The following is a 20,589-nucleotide window of genomic DNA, read 5'->3' on the forward strand; positions in this document are numbered from 1 at the left end:
TAATCTTGTGACCCCAACCCCGGGGAGAATTCCCCACAGCCTTAAGTACCCGCTGGGTAGCCAACCCTGATACACCACGTGGGAACCACCAATAGGTTCAGGTGCGCAGAAGCAAGCCAGATTCTTTGCCTTAGCCATATCAGGAGTTGTTTACACAGAGAGCACTCACCATCGGGAAGGCGGAGGGCGGAAACCGGCACCATCTTCCAGGTGTGGCCTCTCGCAGCTCTCTACAAACAACAAATCCTCAAAGAAACAACCGCCCAATTAATAAGTGGGTTAAAGACTTAAAGAGAGACTTCTCTGAAGAGGAAATAAGAATGGCCAATAGACACATGAAGAAATGCTCAAATTCTCTGGTCATAAAGGAAATGCAAATCAAAACAACATTGAGATTCCATCTCACCCCAGTTAGAATGGCTATAATCAAGAAACTTAATAACAATAGATGCTAAAGGGGATATGGCCAAAAGGGAACCCTACTGCATTGTTGGTGGGAGTGTAAACTTGTTCAACCACTTTGGAAAGTAGTAAGGTGATTCCTCAAAAGACTAACATAGGGAGGATTGGGTGGGGAGGCGTGGGGGGGAGGCTGGGAAGGGATGGGAAGGGGAAACAAAGGAGGAGGCTATAATGCTTGATAAGAAAGGTACTCATTATCTTGCCCATCTAATTGTAACCCCTCTGTACAGTATTTTCACAATAAAAAATAAATAAAAATTAAAAAAAATTAAAAAAAGACTACACATAAAGCTCCCCTATGACTCAGAAATCCCACTTTAAGGCATTGATCCAAAGGATCATAAGTGAGGCCATACTAAAGCTACCATCACAATTATGTTCATGGCAGCCTTATTCACCGTAGCTAAGATATGGAACCAACCCAGATGCCCTTCAGTAGATGAATGGATCAAGAAAATATGGTATGTGTGTGTGTGTGTGTGTGTGTGTGTGTGTGTGTGTGTGTGTGTGTGCATACATAATAGAATTCTATGCCTCCATCAGAAAGAATGACACTGCCCATTTGTTAGAAAATGGAAAGACTTGGAAAAAATTATATTAAGTGAAGTAAAGAAACATAGGTCCCATGGTTTCCCTTATATGCAATAACTAGTATATGTCTAGGACAAGCAGAAGAGGTCAAAAGCTATGTACATATGACCATATAACCTGATGCTAAGCAAAATGAACCCCAAGATAGGGACACAAGAGGTTGCTGTTGTTTTTAATGTACTTTTAATGTACTGTTTGATTTTTTTTTTGTTTCTTCTGTATGTTCTTCCCCTATGGTATAACCCGTTTTAACTGTATTTGATTTTGGTGCCCTGCATCTTGTATATACATTTTTCTAATTTGGTAGGGGAAGGGAAATAACAAAATGCTTAAATAAGGACACAGGCTGACCCATTATAACAATGACAAGACAAAGTACAAGACACTATGTTAAAAATGAACTTTACAACTTCAGGGGGAGGAGAGAGGTTGAAGTTGGGGAGGAGGGGAGAGAAGGGATGGTAGGAGGAAAAAGCAGAGGGGGTAACAATGCTCTATAGGAAGTATACTCATTACCTTACTCATGTAACTGTAACCAATTTGTACAGTATCTTTACAATAAAATATATATATAAAAAGAAAATTTGGTGTATATATACACAATAGAATTCTACTCATCCCTCAAAAAGAATGACATTGCCCCATTCATAAGGAAATGGAAAGACTTGGAAAAAATTATATTAAGTGAAGTAAGGCTGACCTAAAGAAATGTAGGTTTCATGTTTTACCTCATTTGTAATAATTAGAATGTGCCTATAAATCTATAAGGGACAAAAAAAAATACACTTGGACATGATACATTAAACAAGACTCTAAATATTCACACAGTGCAACCAGAGGAGGGTAATCTTAGGAGAGGATCACAAGGGCTCAGTAGGTATGTGCAGATGATCATACAAAATGATGTTTATCAAAATGAACTCCAAGAAATGTTAACAATGAAGTTTTTATTTTACTATTTGCAGGGTTGTTTTTTTTTCAGTTTTTCCCCCCTTTGTCACTGTTTTGATTTCTGTACCTTTTGTCTTGTAAGTTTTTCTGATTTGAGGAGAAGAAAGGGAAGCACAGAAACAGTGGGACAAAGGGCAAACCAATTCAGCTGTGATACTCACTAGACATTATTTGGAAATAAACTATACAACTTGGTGAGGAGGGAGGAGGGAGGGAAAAAACTCGGAGAAAATGAGGGAGGGGAGTAACACTGCTAAAAAGAAAGAGAGAGAGAGAGAGAAAGAGAGAGAGAGAGAGAGAGAGAGAGAGAGAGAGAGAGAGAGAGATCTGGTCTAAGGAACAATGAGATATTTACAGCACTAAAGAGCCAAGGAAAATCCCCCACATCTGAGACCTACCTCACTGAAGTAGATCCAGGCTATCAGGCAAGGCCAAAGGCACTGAGATGAACAAAGAAAAACTTCCTCATACTGGTCTCAACTGAGAGACTAGAAGGAAATCAAGTCAAGGGGCAAGCAGACTGTGAGATAAATATGATGAAAGCAGTAAAGATTGAGTATTAAGTGCCACTATTTCATTATTTTATTTCCTAAGGAACTAACGAATGTGATTATATACTTCTGGCTTTGCAAGGTACAAGTAAACCTCCTAATAAGATGTCCTTGTTGCTGACAGGGAGGCCAGCAACCAAGGAAAGAGGATTTATTTAGTATAAGCTAACCAGAGTCTGGTAAGCAAGTAATGGTATATACCTTGCTGTCTCTTATCCAAACTCCTGTCATTTTCTCTGCTTCCAGAGCCTTCTTTGCCCCCATGTATCCTGTGAGGCAGGATTAAATTGTTCTCAATTATCAGTCCTCTGATTCTCCTAGGTTTAATCTCTTCTGGAGGAGGCAATCAGGTCAGGATACACTAGTTCACTGGGCAGGGCAGTCCTTCACAGTTACTGGATGAATGAAAATAGAGCTAATCGCATTCCATGTTGTCACTCAGTGCCTTTTCCTGCTGCTCTCTGAGCAAGAATCCATTACAGGCCCTGAAGTATCATTTTATTCTATCACTTAATAATCAAAGGATAACTTATTGCCTAACAAGGCGAAGATTCCAATTCTGTTGAGCTTAGCATCACCTCCTATCAGGAGCATATTTAAAGTAACGAGAAATGCAGTGATAGCCTAAGTGCCCTGTCACATTAGAGAATATTGAGAAGATGAATTCTGCGTAGACAATTCTAGATCCATTCTAAAGATGCGTTCAACCCTTCAAAATAAGATATCCTTAAACAAGTGTTTAGAGAGGGAGGGAGAGAGGGAAGGAAGGGGGAGGGAAGGAAGGTGATAAGGAAAGAGGGGTGAGTTGGATCAATGTATACGATATGCATAGATGGAGATATCAAAATGAAACCACCTTATACAACTAGATGTTAATAAAAATGTACAAAAATTGATGCTAATTTAATTTTAAAAAGTAGAAAAATAAAGCAATGGTAAATATAATTATCACATCATCCATTTTCCCATTCCCAAAGCAATTAATTACATTTCAGATTCTTTAGAATCCATGATAAATTTCAATTTATAAATTTCAAATAAATATATAAATTTGTGAATTTCCATTTACATCCATTTAAAAAAAAGGATTGTCAAGAAGATTGCAAAAGTAGAATCTAAAAGGTATGCCAGAAAAAGTGATTTTCCTGTAAAGTTTTGGTATAATTTGGATGGTAATTACAAAATATGTCACATCCTCTTGAAAAAGCACACCCAGTCTCACAACAACACAGGACAACTGAACTGGAAATGAACAAATGATTTCCCAGCCCTTGCTTGGCCACTTCCACAGAAATGACATTCCCTTTTCATCAGCCTCTCAGTCGTCCTTAATCTAAAATGAAGTTTACCTTAGCATTCCTTTCTCTCTACCCTTGAGTTATATGTACTTCTGCTCATCAAGCAGAGTAAGGTAACTGTTCCCCCAGACTTGTTTTTTTTTGTCCTCAAATGAGATTTGCTTAGGAACCCTCTCATCATCATCCTTGTCCTTCTATTCTGGGTCTACTCCAATTCATTCATGCTGCTTCCAGAAACCATATCTACAATTCAGCTTGTACACCAACTGTGGTTTGGACAATGATGTGGAACACATGGATAAGGTAGAATTTCTACCAAAAAAATATAGATATAATTACATTCATTAGATATAGCTCTTAAATTAGGCTTGTCAATCAGAATGACCTATCCTCTAATGTATTCAAATTTTGAAGGACTCTTTTTTTAATTCAAGAGTCCAAATTATCCTGAATTGTAAAAGTCAAAACCAAACAAAACTAAGGAATGCAGATATTAAAAGTCAAACATGATCAAGCATCATTCTTACTCAATCTTAAATGACTAAAACACATCCTGGAAAAAAAATCTCCTAACTGGATAAATTAATTTTAAGAATTTTCCTACCTGAAGATAAATTAAAGATAAGGGCCATCCTTGTGATTGGAACCTATGTGAAACAAAACCCTAAATGCATTTGTAAAATAATCAGCCAGAGGATTTTTCAGAATTGTTTCTTTAAAACTCTTATCCTGGTGGACTGAGTGGCTCATGCTATAATCCTAGCTTCTCAGGAGGTTAAGATCGGACAGATTGCAGTTGTAGACCAGCCTGTGTTATCTCAACCAACATAAAAGTTAGGCATAGTGGCCTACACCTATGTCATCCTCACTATATGGGAAGCATAATAAGAGGATTGCTCCCCAGGTTACCCAGGTAAGAAAGCCATTAAACAGTGAAATGGATGGACCTAGAACAAATCAAGGAGAAAGAACAAAGTGAGGTAAGCCAAGCTCAGAGAAATAAAGGTACATGTTTTCTCTTATATGCAGAAGCTAGACTTAAAATACATGGGGATGGGGCTGGGAAGGTGGCTCAGTGGTAGAGCACTTGCCTTGCATGCATGAGGCCCTGGGTTCGATTCCTCAGCACCACATAAGCAAAAAAGAAAAAAGCCAGAAGTGGTGCTGTGGCTCAAGTGGTAGAGTGCTAGCCTTGAGCTGAAGAGCTGAGGGACAGTGCCCAGGCCCAGAGTTCAGGCCCCATGACCGGACCCCCCCCCAGAAAAATACATGGGGACATGGTAAATTATACAGGACTCGAGGCATTCACATACAGTGAGACCAAAAGAGAATATTTTAGGAGAGGAACACAAAGGCTCAGTACCTATATGCATTTCATCATATAAAATAATATTTATCGAAATGAATTCCAGGAAATGGAAATTAGAGGGTTTTTTTCTTTGTTTCTGATTTTTTGGTTTTCTTTTCTGTCTTATTTGCCCATTTATCTGTCTTTGGGAGGGGAAGGAGGCACAGAAATGGAGGGACAAAGGGTGAATAAATGCAGCAGTGGTACTCACTAGACACTATGTGGAAAATTAACTATACAACTTTGTGTATGGAGATGGAAGGGAAAAACAGAGAGAGCAACAGAAGGTGTGATATTGTCCAAAAAAAATGTACTCTTTATCTGACTTATATAACTGCAACCTAGTTGTATCCCACTATATAATAATAAAAAAAGTAAATAAGAAAGCAAAAATGGTTAGCAGTGTGGCTCAAATGGTTGAATGCCTTCCTAATAAACAAAGGACCTTAAGTTCAAATCCTAGCCCTGCAACTGTAAATGTAGAAGGTAGAAAGACAGAGGAGAGGGGTAAAAGAGCACCCACACTGCAGGAGAGGGGGCAGGGGAAAGAGCTGAGTCCTCATGCATCCTCAAGTTGACAAGAGTATGGTCCTGGAGCCCCTGCATTGATCTGGCAAGTGGCCCTGATAAGAAATGAGCAATTCACATTTCTCTCACACTATAGACACCACCGTTGTAATGAAACAAAAGACAATTCACTCTTGAGAAGTTGGGTGTGTTGGTTTCACACCTTCTCATTTAGGCCTTCTTTGCTTGGCCATCAACTGGCACTGATTGGAAAAGAAAAACTCACAGAGATTTCAATTACTGTTAATGTTGCCTGAGTGTTTTCACTGTCGCAGTCTAGGGCTTCAACTTTTTAATAAGTTTCCCGTAATTATTACAAGTTTTTGGTTTAATTCCAGCTGAGGATTTAATGGGACTCATTCTGACAAGATATAGGATATTGTCCCAATAGATGCTCATTTGGAAATGGGCCACTTGCAATTTTGAGTGTGCAGAGCTGTGCAAGATTAAAAGTCCTGGCAGTATAATTTCTACCTTGTGTCCCAGGCTCTGTGGATTTGTAGCTCATCCAGGCTGTCCATCTGGGGAGCAAACAGCATGGACTCCTTGATGAGAAACTCTGGCCAACCAACCAGCTGTGAAAAAAATAGATTACTCTTGTCATTTTTTTTTTCCTGTGAGGTAATTTGTGGGGAGTGAAAAATATAATTTCTTAGAAGGTGTACAGTTAAAAAAGCAACTCCTAGTAGTGTGTACTGATTTCTATTTAAAACTCTCCTACACTTTTATTTAGTAAATTTAATTTTTCAACAATACTCTGGCTGGCTGGGATTGTATTTCCTGATTCTAAGGAAATGGAAAGGTTGGTCGCTGGGCTTTGTGTGCCAAACAAGCACAGGATGGGGTGGGAGGAGAAAGAATACACTAGAAGGGCTCAGCTGGCAAGCTGAGCTGAGTACAAAGAGGTGCACTGGTGCTTTCCCTCCAGGTAAAGAAGGTATTAGGAAGGAATTAAGTAACTGTTGGGAAAAGAGATTTTTTTTCCCCTCCCTCCCTAGCTCAGGAAGAGATTTTTTTTTTCAAAAAAACAAAAGAAAAGCATCTTTTTCAAAGCTCTGCCATACAACTTTAGCCTCGTGAGATTTCAGAAGGTCACACTAGCTAGCTAATCAGGGTAATTCTAGATCAATTGGGATACAACACGGAGAGGGGGATTGTGAAGTAAGGGCCTAAAATGTGATATAACAGCCAGCATCCCTAGATATAATGTGCTCACTCTGCTGTGTGTGCAGCAAGCCAAAGGGGATGGAAAGAACATGCCAAGCAAAACCAAACCATTTTGTTTGGATCCAGTGGAGAGTTAATGATATCATTTGAAATTAAAGAATTTGTTATAATACTTCTGCGCAGTGAGGTACCAAATATTGAGACATCAATTCGTGCTGCACAATAACTTTCTGCCTGGAACCAAGTATTACAGTGCTGTCTTTGGCCTAATCCATAACTAATTTTCTGAAAGACTAGCTTCCAACATACATGATCTTTAAAAAAAAAAAAAAAAGAAATACACCATCACATATTTTTTTGACATTTGGCTGTAATTAATTGCACATTAACATATAAGTATGTGAGTGCATATATGTGTGCATGTGCAAATACAGTGTATACCAAAAACAAAGGACTTATATCCAGTCTGTACAAAGATGTCTAAAAATCAAATGAATTCTTTTCGTTCTGAGCTAGGCACAATGGATTATGTGTCTAGTCCCAGCTCTTCAGGGGTGGAGGGTGGAAGGTTGGAAGGTAGAAACATTGCAGCCAAAGGCAGACTGAGCAAAAGTTAGCAGGACCACATTTCAACTATTAAGTCTGAAATATAGGTATATATCTGTAATCCCAGCTACTGGGAACAAATTGATAGACAAACATTATTGTTGGTCTTAGTAACCTCATGTTAAGCAAAATGAAGCCAGACTCTCAAGGGTATTTTAAGATTCCATGTGTGTGTGAAAACTCAAAAAGATTAATCTCATTGTGTACAGATATATACCTCAATAAATGTGGTAAAACTTTTTCAAAAAAATTTATTCTTTTTATTTTTATTTTTTATTGTGAAAATACCGTACAGAGCGGTTACAATTACATGGGCAAGATAATGAGTACATTTCTTATCAAGCATTGATGCTTCCTCCCCCCTTCCTATCCCTTTCCCCCACTACCTGTGGCCACCAAAGTTGTGTAGTTCGGTTTTCAACATAACGACTTGTACATCTCATTGTTGCAATGGGTCCATCTACATCCTTATTTAAATGATTTGTTTTTACCCTTCCCCTCCACAAATTATGAACCATTGTTTGGCAGACCTAGTAACATATCTAATTTCACCACCAACCCAGCAGGTAAGAGAATCACAAGTTTGAGACCAGCCTAGACAGCTGGTTTTAAATGACAAAACAACAGAAATCACAGTGCCTTTCCAATTAGCTTCAAGTAAGTCTTTTAAATGATTGTCTAGTTTCTCAAAGACCTCATTGTAATTCTTTTACTTCCTGTTCTACTAAACTGACCCCATCAGCCCTATAAATAACATTGAACCTGCCAGACACATTGCCTGAAGACATAGGCATGTACCATTATCCAATTATCTCCCAACTATCTACTTGGCTCCCTCAATCTTCCTCCATTCTTTTCTCCAGTCATTTTCTCAGTGGGATCCATTCCATTTACCATACATAAAATGATCCAAATAATCGCAAACAAGGCCACACTAAAGCTACCAGCAAGCAGGGTGCCGGTGGCTCAGGCCTGTAACCCTAGCTACTCAGGAGGTTGACATCTGAGGATTGCAGTTCAAAGCCAGCCTGGGCAAGAAAGTCTGTGCGACTCTTATCTCCAATAAACCACTAGAAAACCAGAAGTGGTGCTGTGGCTCAAGCGGTAGAGCACTTGCCTTGAGCTGAAGAGCTCAGGGCAGAGTCCAAGCCCAGAGTTCAAGCCCCACAACCGACCAAATAAATAAATAAATAAATAAATAAATAAATAAATAAATAAATGAAGCTACCAGTACAACTACATTCATTGTAGCATTATTGACCATAGTTAAGATATGGAACCAACCTAGATTCCCCCAGTAGATCAAGAAAATATGGCATATATGCACAATGGAATTCTATGCTTCCTTCAGAAAGAATGACATCACCTCACTCATAAGGAAATGGAAAAATTTATTTTAAGCTGGGCACTGGTGACTCACACCTATAATCCTAGCTGAGATCTGAGGATCCTGGTCCAAAGCCAGTCCAGGCAGGAAAGTCCATGAGACTCTTATCTCCAATAAACAACCAGAAAACTGGAAGTGGTACTATGGCTCAAGTGGTAGACTGCTAGCCTTGACCTGAAGAGCTCAGGGACAATGCCCTGGCCCAGAGTTCAAGCCTCACAACCAACAAAAGCAAACAAACAAACAAAAAAAAAAAAATCAAATTAAGTGAAGTAAGCCAGACTCAAAGAAACATAGGCTCCATGGTTTCCCTCATTTGTACTAATTAGTATATGTCTAGGATAGTCCTAACAGAGGATCACAATAGCTCAATAGCTACATACAAATGACCATCTAAAATGATGCTACTTGAAATGAACTCCAAGATATGGAAACAAAGGTTTTGTTGTTGATGTTGACATTGTTATTTTTAATGTACTGTATCAAGTTCTTTCTCTCCCTGCCCCACTTTGGTATATCCCTGGTAGTCACTGTTTTTATTTTGGTACCCTGTGTCTTATATATACATTCATCTGATTTGGGGAAGGGAAGGGGAATGCAACAGTGATACTCACAAAACACTAGGTTGGAAATGAACTTTACAACTTTGGCCGTATGCGGGGAGGGACAGTGGGAGAAAAACTAGACTGTAGGTAATAATATTTGACAAGAAATCTACTCATTACCTTACTTATGTCATTGTAACCACTCTGCCCATCACCTTTCAACAAAATAAAAAATTAAAAAATTGGAACCCTCTGACTGTAGTGTTTTGTGCAGCCAAACTATGAACTCAGTAGTGTATAAAGAACCTAAAATATTTCCTCACAGTCCTAGAGACTGAAAAGTCTCATGTTAATGTACCAGCATCTGGCATGAGCCATCTTGATGTATCTCAACATGGTGGACAAATAGCATCATACAACAGAATGGTAACCAGAGAAATCCAAGGAGGCTGACTTCATCCTTTTATAAGGACTCCATACCCACCACAGTAGCATTCATTTATGCATGAGAACAGAGCTCCAAAGATCTAAACATCTTTTAAAAAATGCTATTAACCAACACCAGCTATTCAAGATCAAATTTCATAGGCAACACATTCAGTTAATTCCATAGCACTTCTCTAACATTACCTATAATGTGGCCCTGTTTTATTTTTCTGCATAAATTTTATCACCTTTTAATATACTCAACATTTTACTGGTTTATTATATTTAGTATCATTATCCCCCCAACTGCACTATAAATGTCGTGAATTTGGGATTCCATCTGCTTTGTTCATTGCTGAATCTCCAATATATTTGGCACATAAAATATGCCTGTTGAATAAATGAATAAATAAGTTCATGAAGGGAATGAAATCAACTATATAGTCATAATATTAACTATGACAGAACTTTGTTATTACATGAAAAAAAGAGAGACTGTCATATTAGGGTATAAAACAAAACCCAAATACACTTACCCAACTACAATGAAGCACAGTTGAAAATTGCTTTGTTACCTTGCTAGTGAAAACAAACAAAAGAAAAGCAGCAACAGCAATATTAACATTCATAGATTAGATCTAAGACAGAGGATATTATGTAATTTTAACAGTACAATTAATGAAGCTCTAACAGTTATCAACATATAATTGTCAGAAAACTATGGCATCCATTATAAACAAAAATATTATAATGAGAAAAGCTCACTAAGCAAAACTATGGAAAAAATTAAGAGCTGAATAGATATAGTAGACAAAAATAAGTAGAGATATAGAAAAACTGGTACAAATAATTAACCTTATTATAAACTTGCTTCTCAATAAAAATAATGATTTGTTGGCCAAATTCTGCTTGAAAAGTTCCAAACTACCCTCTGCAAAATAAAAAAAATATTCTCCAAATCCCTTCTTGACAGGAAAAAAAAGAAACTCAAAAACTGAGTGTGGTGGCACTTGCCTATAACCCTGGCTGCAGTAGGAATTCTAAATAGAAGGACTATGGTTCAGGCCTAGACTATCTCAAGAATAACCAGAGAAAAAGGGACTGGATTCATTGCTCAAGTAATAGGGCACCGGTCTGAGAAGAACTAGCAAAGAATCTAGAAAGACAGCTAATAAGGATGCAAATCACTACAAGCATATAAAAATGATAATCCACCATGTAAAGAAAGCATCATTTCTACTTATAGCAAAGGCAAAATTTAAATAGTAATAATATCTATGGCTTTGGGGGATGACAAAAATAGATCAATTTCTACCTTTCTGATGAAAATAAAAATTGACATCCATTTTGGAACTAATTTAGCAAAATTTGCTAAAACTAAAGTGCATCGCATACTTTGACTAAGCAATTTGGTACCCTAACCAAAGCACAGTACACAAAAATGTACCTCAAGAATATATTTGTGAGATGTACAAGACACTATGTTTAAAATGAACTTTTCTACTTGGGGTGGGGAGGGAGGAGTTGGGGAGGTGGGGAGGGAAGGGCTGGTAGAGGAAAAACAAAGGAGGAGGTAACAATGCTCAATAGGAAATGTACTTATTACCTTACTCATGTAATTGTAACCCCTCTGTACAGTATTTTTACAATAGAAAATATATAAAAAAGAATATATTTGTAATGCACTGCTTCAGATAAAAAGTAGTCCCCTTCAATAACAGATTAAATAAACTACAATCCAGTCATAATAAGGATTATTTTATCTTCATTAAAAAGAATGAGAGCTAAGCCTATAAATGTAGAGGGTTATCAACAAATACTACTGTCAAATAAATCCTAAATGATACAAAACATGAAATATAGTGAAAGAATCACATTTTTACCAGTAATCTTTACCAATAATCTAAAAACCATGTTTGGATGTGACCACAGAACTGTCCAACCACCGAGAAGAGAGGACGTAGAGCAGGTAACTGTGAAGCCTCTGTATGGAAAAGGTTTCTGAAACTGGTGATAAAGGGAAGGTGAGAAGCAGCAACCAAGCAAGAAAGAAAGATGCTACATTTAAAACTAATTAACTAGCTAAATAAATAAATAAAAGCCTGGCCAGGCTTGGTAGCTCACAACTATAGTCCCAGCTGCTGTGAAAGATAGCAGAACCTGGTGGGCAATGTGGGGTGGGAGGGAAGGCTAGCCTGGGCTAACTGTTCAGAGACTCCATCTTAATAGAGTCTCCATCAATGGCTAAACATAGAGGTATTTACCTGTTATCTCAGTTAGGAGGGAAGCATTTTTAATGAGCTCAGTGCTGTGCTCCTACCATCCCCAGGGACCTAAGGAAACACAAATAGGAGGATTGCAGCTCAAGCTGGCTGGCTGTTAAAAAAAAGTCACCAATACCAATAGGGGTTGGGATGGAAATATGGCCTAGCAAATGCCAGCAATCCCTAGTACCAGTGCATTCCCCTCCAAAAAAGCCAGAAGGTATAGTATACTACATTCTTAAAGTATCTAATCTTATGTGATTCCATCTGGACATATGTGGGGTTATGTGTGAGAGACAGAAAGAAAAAGAGAGGTGCTGTGGCTCAAAGTAGTAGAGCACTAGTCTTAAGTGAAAAAGCTCAGGGACAGTGCCCAGGACCTGAGTTCAATCCTCATCATAGATAGGCAGGCAGGCAGGCAGGCAGGCAGGCAAGAAGGAAGGAAGGTAGGAAGGAAGGAAGGAAGGAAGGAAGGAAGGAAGGAAGGAAGGAAGGAAGGAAGGAAGGAAGGAAGGAAGGAAGGAAGGAAGGAAGGAAGGAAGGCAGGCAGGCAGGCAGGCAGGCAAGAAGGAAAGAAGGGAGGGAGGGAGGGAGGAAGGAAGGAAGGAAGGAAGGAAGGAAGGAAGGAAGGAAGGAAGGAAGGAAAGAAGGAAGGAAGGAAGGAAGGAAGGCAGGCAGGAAGGAAGGAAAGAAGGGAGGAAAGAAGGGAGGGAGGGAGGGAGGAAGGAAGGAAGGAAGGAAGGAAGGAAGGAAGGAAGGAAGGAAGGAAGGAAGGAAGGAAGGAAGGAAGGCAGGCAGGCAGGCAGGCAAGAAGGAAAGAAGGGAGGAAAGGAGGGAGGGAAGGAGGGAGAAAGGAGAGGGAGGGAGGGAGGATGGGAAGGAAGGAGCAAGGGAGCACAAGAGAAATAATTTACTACTTTCCAGTGAAACGTAATTTGTTAACTTTTTAAATTATTTGACTCTTCTAAAATAAATTTCATAAAGCTATCAGAAGTTGAAAACACACATAAAATTCTTTGGAAATATTTCAAAGCCTTTCAAATGCTTAAATTCACACCCAGAAAAGAAGAAATGTGTATTTTCAGAAATTTCATTTTGTTTTTCCCCAGCAGTACTGGGGTTTGAACTCAGAGCCTCATGATTGTGAGTCACAACTGTAGCCCTTCAGGAAACCTTCTCATAAGTAAAGGGAGGTTAGTAACAAAGACTGATAAAAATTACAAACCATACACTATAAGTGACAAAGTTTTGAAAAGTCCATTTCTAGGACAATTTGTGATTATAAACTGCTGTGGTGTTTAAAAACACACACACATTATTAACTACAGTTGGATTTTCATTTGAAAGAAATACACTTATGGATTAATTATTCCTGTGGCTATCCATAAAGTAGGGGACAGACGGCAAATGCTTCATTCACCCTACTGTACTCAGCATTGGCAAAATCCAGCTATAATGTACCTAGCGGCACCTATGCCAATACCAAGAACTGCTGTCTTGACTAGCAGAAAAGACCTTGCTTCCTGCAATTGTTAAAATAAAATAATAAAACAATAAAATAAATAAGATGGAAACTAAAAAAAAAAAATAAAGCAAGAGTGCTGAAGAGATTGTAATGGATAATTGATTCAAATATTTGCAGTGACCTGAAGTGCTTACATGACATAGAAGAGATGGCTGACTCCAAAAGAAAGACTGGGGCATGTGGATAGGGGGAGGGAGACTTCAGCTATTTTATTTGGCTGCAACCAGATAGGTATTAACCCTCTCACTGTGGTTACAGAACCTCCTGATAGGGACAGAAACAAGCATGAATATAGTCATCAGAAGATTCACAAATACCAGGAAATGGAAGCAGCTGTTTGTGTTTTCTTTTTGTCTTGTTTGTTTATATGTCTTTAAGAGGGTAAGGGAGGATACAGAAATGGAGGGACAAATGGTGGACAAAGGCAGCAGTGATACCCACTAGACACTATGTGGAAAATGAACTATACAACTTGTGGGTATGGATGGGAAGGGAAAATGGGGAGAGTGGGAGAGAATGGCTGACATTGCCCCAAAAGAAATGTACTCTTTACCTGAGTTATGTAGCTGTAACCCCTCTGTGCATCACCTTTGCAATAACAATAAGAAAAAATTTTAAAGATTCACAAATACATGGCCAAGTATCCCTTAGAAACTGAACATTGTTGAGTTAAAGTTGATTTTTAAATGTTAAATCCATAAACACATATGACCGTTTACATTTAATTTTTTTCCTTTAAATGTTAAAATTTGATATTTGTAATAAGGAGTGCCAGGAAGCTTCTTATTAAATGACTTCAATGATTTCAATTTATACAGGATGAGCTACTTTTTTTGTCTTTCTCTTTTCTAATTATGAATGTAACATTCTCAGTGTTAGTAACTTAAACACCACAAAAGTGTCAAGAAGCAAAAAGAAATGTTCTAGAATCCTTCTACCTAGAGGTAACAATACTTTCTTGTGTATTTTAAACACAGGTAAGACTGTGACCAGTCATTTGTACATTATCCTGGTGGCTTATTTTCCCTGTACTTATTTACTGATTTAAGAAAGAATGCTTTAAAATAGTTTCAGATCTTGGTAGTTAAAAATCTTGACAGTGTACACTTAAAAAAATTCTTGAATGAATTTAGAAATAATGTTAATAAAGGACTAGAAGTAAACTGCTAGAAGCTTACCATGCTTGAGAAATTGAACATTAGATAAGTATATTTCCAGCTATTCAATTATGACCAAAAAGCAATGTTATCTCCAAGGAAGTTTAAGGGGTTTAGGGGAGTGGTAGTCAAGTGTGTTCTGCTATTTTTTTGCATGGTCCATTTAGAATCATTCCTTAGCAATTAGCTCTGAGAGAAAAGCACTTGCTATTGTTGTAGATTGTTATGGATTATATAATACAGATTATACTTTATATGGCTTTCTTCTAAGAATAGTTAGAAAGGATAACATACACATATGTTCTCCTATGCAAATCTAGTATCCCAAGAGTAACATTTTGGGGAGTCTAAATGACATGAAGAGGATGACTTTTCCTCTCCAGAGCCAGGGTATAATTAACCCCACAACAGTAACTTCAGACCAGGGAAGCAGGAATTGGGAATGAGCCAGCTGAACTCCAGATGTTAAGGTTGGGAACATTCCAGTACTCTGCATCTGGAGGCTTCTATAACCAACATCCCATCTGTAACAAAAGTGATCAATTCCTCCCTCAGAAGAGACAAAAATACCACAGCTTCCTTCTTTCCTGCTCACCTTTCTCTTCTGTGAACCTTATTTCATTCAGAAATATCAGAAATATCAGAAAAGGAGAAACCAGAACCCAGGAAGTCAAGAATTGCAGCTAGGATGCTAATCAAATTCAGGAGGAGAGGCAAATGACCAGGCTGAACACATTAAGTTGGTTAGAAAGCACTTTGTTATTTTCTCTTTCCCCCACCCCACATAGCAAAGCAGCAACTAAAATACAACAGTGCACCCTTCTGGTTGAAATGCAGAACTAACATTCAGGTCAAAGCAGTCACAAGTCTCGCTCCTTTGGGACAATTCCTCCTGTAGGAAAAGTTTTGCAACTATGACTTCACTTGCAGTGTTTGTTGTCGCTGTTTTCAAAATAAAAATGCAAGATATTCTCAGATACATAAACTTATTTTCCACAGGGAACTTTTAAATGCAATGAAATGAAAAAGGTGGCAGAGAAAATAGCAGAGACCTGTGATGATGCCATATTTATAAACATGGGTATCTGGTGATTTTCTTGGGGTACTCTCCAGTGGGGAGAGCAGTGCACAAAGTAATTGTTGAATAAGTTAGTCAAGAGAGATTAACACTCACTGAAATGTTCACTCTCTGTAATATTTGGGGAAATGTATGGTATTTCGTCACAAGGATAATAGCTCAGGAAACTTCAATAGGAAGAACCTAAGAGCATGGTACAGCAGAAAAACCTGTGTGACAACACCTGTCCTCTTCACTTGAATCTTGAACAAATGCACTAACACAGCACGGCATTTATGAGCTATGGAATCTGATCTATGCAGTGCTCATTGTTACTGTATAACCAATCAAGTCAGGACTATCATAAAGTACTATTTGAAAACTCTTACTGAAATGACTACTTGCAGAAACACCTTTGTGAAAGAAAGGGTCCAATTCACCTGCCCACTTCTGCAATCTGCAGGCAGTAGAAGGCATGAAGGAAAATCAAAGCAAAGAAAGCAGACTCAGTCATGGTACTCTTTTGGAAACAGATGAAAGTCGGCTGCCACCTACTTTTGAAAAATTGAAGGGCAATTATAGCACTGTTCCTTGAAGGGTAATTAATAACTCAAGCAATTTGCCACTGATAAAACAATAACAACAACAACTACAGCATCCTTCCTGCCTTGTAGGCTTGCTCATAAGAAACCATGGTATATTTCACAGCATCTCTTCAAATACTATGCTTTCAGGGTTATACAAAAATCCCACAAGTTGAGGTGTGGCTCAAGGGGTAGAATACCAACCCTGAGCAAGAGCTAAGAAAGAGAACAAGACACTGAGTTTAAGTCCCAGTACTGTTACTAAATAAATCAGTCACAAAACTACAATATTACAAAGTTATAAATATTTATGAAATACTAATTATCACAATACTAATAATATTTTCACAACTCTGTAAACTCTCTATGGTTATCTCATTATCCATGGCCACCGTCAGTACTCCATCTCTGTGGGAACTGTTTTCTGTCTATTCACAATCTTTTAGAATTAGAAGGCCTAAGAAGCAGCATTTCAGTCAAGGAAAGCATCTTCTTTGTGGTTAGGCTACACTTTCAAATGTCACAGTGGTATAGTTCATTACATGGTTTGTTTGAGTCAAGGATTCATGTAACACACAAAACCTTCATAGCAAAACAGAATGACTCAGATTAGCAAAAATAAATGTTATTTGTAGGATATTCCTGCAAAAGGGTCTGCTATATTCCATTTCCTAAGTACACTAGTTGAGAATCATTGAAGTAACCACATAAAGAGACTTACTAGACAGTCTAGATCTTAAAAATAGTCTCGAAGAGTTATGGCTGCTGATTTTCCAAAATAGGTATGAACTTGAAACTCTTTGCAAACATCACCCAGCCATAGGAAATCAATAAAAGCAAGCAAGAAGGTCTCAAGCATCTAAAAATCTGCACCAGAAGAACAAAAAAGGGTTTTATAAGACACATTTGGGATTCAATTTCCAGCCATAAGTCATCTTACCTATAAAGATTTTTTTCCTAGCAAGTTGTAGCCAAGCAAGTATTGGACCCTATAATGCAAGCACAAAAATGTATCTCCACCCAATGGCAGGAAGTAAAGTACACCTGACAAAAGATCCGGATGTGGTAGATATGTCAGCAGGAAGTAACCAGAGCAGAGGGAAGAATAGATCCTTCCTGAAGAAATCAAAACCCTTGGCTCCCTAGCTCATCAGGGTAGCAGAAGACACAGATTTCAAAAGGAAAATGTAGTCAAAGGGAGAGAGAGCAAGAGTTAATGTTTATTGAAATTGAGATGAAACCGAGAACCAAGAAAAACCAAATGGCACCCCCCAATCTTGAGGCTGCGAACATCAGGATTCATGTATTATAAAACATCTATTGCAGAATCAACTGGACCCAAAGGGGAAAAAAATGGAGACGGTGTCCATAGCAAATTAAAGCTGAAAGAGCATCAAGAAATACCGGACCTAATCTAATTTGGGGAGGGGAAGGGTAATAACAAAATGCTGAAACAAGGACATGGGATGCCCCATTGCAACAATGATACTCACAAGACACTATTTTGGAAATGATCTTTACAACTTCAGCTGGGAGGGGGGAAGAGTAGAATAAAAAACAAAAGGGGGGGGGCGAACAATGTTCGACCAGTAATGTCCTCATTTACCTTACTCATGCTCTGGTACAGCATCTTTACAATAAAATAAAAAAAAAAAAGAAATACCAGGTCTATTTTGTGGAATTTGAAAGCTGTGATCAGGATATTGTCCAAAAAGGGCCCTTGGAAGTGGCCATGGGAATAGCCATGTCAGCTGCTGGTGATTTATCGAGAAGGTTGTACCAGGAAATACTTTTTAAAAGTTAACTTAGATGTCTGTCAGAAGTTAAATAGATGATACGCTAAGCTAAGACTTTAAAGACAGCTATAATAGCCTTTTAAGACTTTTAATTAATATGATTTATCAAGATTTAATAATAGACATTTAAGCCTATTTTGGAGTATAGTATAAAGCTTAGTAGTATGGTGAGCAAGTACAGAACACCACCACAATCTTGAACAAGCTGCAAAAGCATGATGGCCAAATAAGTAGAGCCTACTATAAGCCTACTATGTGCTTAAGCACAATAGTAAATGATGGCAAGGATGAACGATGTGATATGGTCTCCTCCCTTCAGGAACACAGAAAGTAGCAAATGCAGAGTGCTTGAATCCACACCAAACTTCTGTCAAGTGAATATTATCTCCATTCTAAGGAAACTGAGACTCAGAGAGTGTGTAAGCATCTTGCCACGATGCACAGCTAGGAAATGTCTAAGTCATAATTCAAAACACCTGATATTCTTACTAGATCATATTTTTTAATAGATTATAATGTGTCCCATCTTCTAACAAGTAGCAACCAATAATAGTATACACTAGTTAAGCACTGAGAAAAACAGATGTTGCAGCCTGCAATGGAGGGCTCATGTGGCTCCTACGCATCAGCTGGAGCTCATCAGAGAAGGCAGAGAGCAAGGACAGAAATAAAGCAGAAAAGCCCTAGGAGAGGAGGAGCTTCCTATGGAGGTGGGGGTGGGGCAGGACCACATGCAGTTATGAAGAGAACTGAGGACGGCAGCTTGGAGAGCAGGGAGAAGAGGCCACTCCTGAGAACACAGGAGTGGGTTACACAGAAGCCAGGGAGATGAGCAGGAAAGCTGTAGCTCAAAGTAGTGGAAAAGGAGCACTGCACACTTCTGAGCAGAACAAGGAAAACTCCTCTAGCCCCATTCTACTTTCAGTCTTTCCTTGGTTATTTTCCTGGGGATGCTGTAACAAATGAATGCAAGCTTCATGATTTAGAAGAACACAAACATGACCAGCTTAACAGTTCTGAAATCCTACCTGGGGCCTGTAGGACTAAAAGCAGGGTGTCCACTGATTGGGCTGTGTTCCTTTCTGGAGACTCTAGAGAAAAATTCTTTCTTTGCTTCTTCCAACCTATGGAGGCCACACACCCACATACTTCGGCTCCTGGCCCCACCCAGTGCCTTCTACTTCAAAAGCAGCCACATTGCACTTTCTGGCCCTCCATTTGGACTCAGGCATTTCTCTGGCTGTAGCAGGAAGAGCTTTCTGCTTTGAATCATTCCTGTGATTAGATTGGGCCCACCTGAATACAGCAGGATAATTGCTCCTGTGATTAAAGTACTTGAAGTTAATCACATCACAGCGAAGGCTGTTGCCTTGTAAAGAAACAGTCACAAGTTCCAGTGATAAGAACAGACTTCATTATTTGCCAACCATATTCTTGAATATCCCTTCCTACTCCTGTATTTCTAGCCTCCATAGCTTTGGGCACCATCCTCACCTTCTCCCTGATTAATCCTCTGTTCTAAAACCTTATTGTCCAGACTCACCCACTATCCACAGCTTAGCTTGCCATTCCTCTGGGGGTAACACTCTTTTAGCAGCCTAGTCAAGGAACACCAGCTGTGACAGGTGAGGGCAAGGCAGAGGGACAGGAACCACTGGGTGAGGGCTGGGTGATGGACCAGAGTTGAGTGCTGGGGACAGAGAGCCATACTGGACAGGGAGAAGTTAGCCATTTCTGGGCCTCAATTGCCTCATGTACTAAATGGAAATAAAGCTATCAACTTCCTGGATTATTGTGGCTCTTAATGATACAAAGGTAATTCAACACATGGCGAACTCTCATTACTTTGTAAGTAAGTACTCAATAAATGTTCTCTTTTCCTGGTAAAAAGAAAAAAAAATTAAGACAAAGAATGATAGGGATTGGTGCAACTCATCAGAGGAAGACACAGGTATTGAACTCAAGGCTTCATTTATAATAATTGGCCTTTCCCCATGAGTTAAAAAGGCCATATTGATTCTTCTTATGATGTGTGGCTAGTGAAAAAAGAATGTCATTAGCAATGAGTTAACTGGAAAAAAAATTACAATCTAGAAAGACAGAGCCTAAACGGAGGTGATAAGTGCACAATGGAAGTTTATAAATGTGTATAAGATCACTAAAAATCAAATGTTAGAAACTTAATGAATTAGTCATTTGTTCATTCAAAAATACTTGAAGTCAGATGTTCTAAACACTAAAATATATCCTGCTTTCCTGGTACTTGAATTCAAGTAAAGAGACAGACTTTCTCTCCCCTAAGATTTT

The 20,589-nt window shown here is 38.6% G+C and overlaps 1 long non-coding RNA gene across 2 annotated transcripts in view; it reads right to left on the reverse strand.

The window, feature by feature from the left end:
* LOC138815317 (uncharacterized) overlaps positions 1 to 20,589 on the reverse strand; it is a 317,682-nt gene that overhangs the window by 182,472 nt on the left and 114,621 nt on the right. For both annotated transcript variants that reach the window (XR_011368287.1, XR_011368288.1), the window contains one exon: positions 6,243 to 6,343. This is a non-coding gene — a long non-coding RNA (uncharacterized lncRNA). The remainder of the gene's footprint in view (positions 1 to 6,242; positions 6,344 to 20,589) is intronic.

Source organism: Dipodomys merriami, unplaced genomic scaffold (assembly GCF_024711535.1).
Source record: "Dipodomys merriami isolate MVZ:Mamm:240054 unplaced genomic scaffold, mDipMer1.0.p SCAF_638, whole genome shotgun sequence".
NCBI classification, from domain to species: domain Eukaryota; kingdom Metazoa; phylum Chordata; class Mammalia; order Rodentia; family Heteromyidae; genus Dipodomys; species Dipodomys merriami.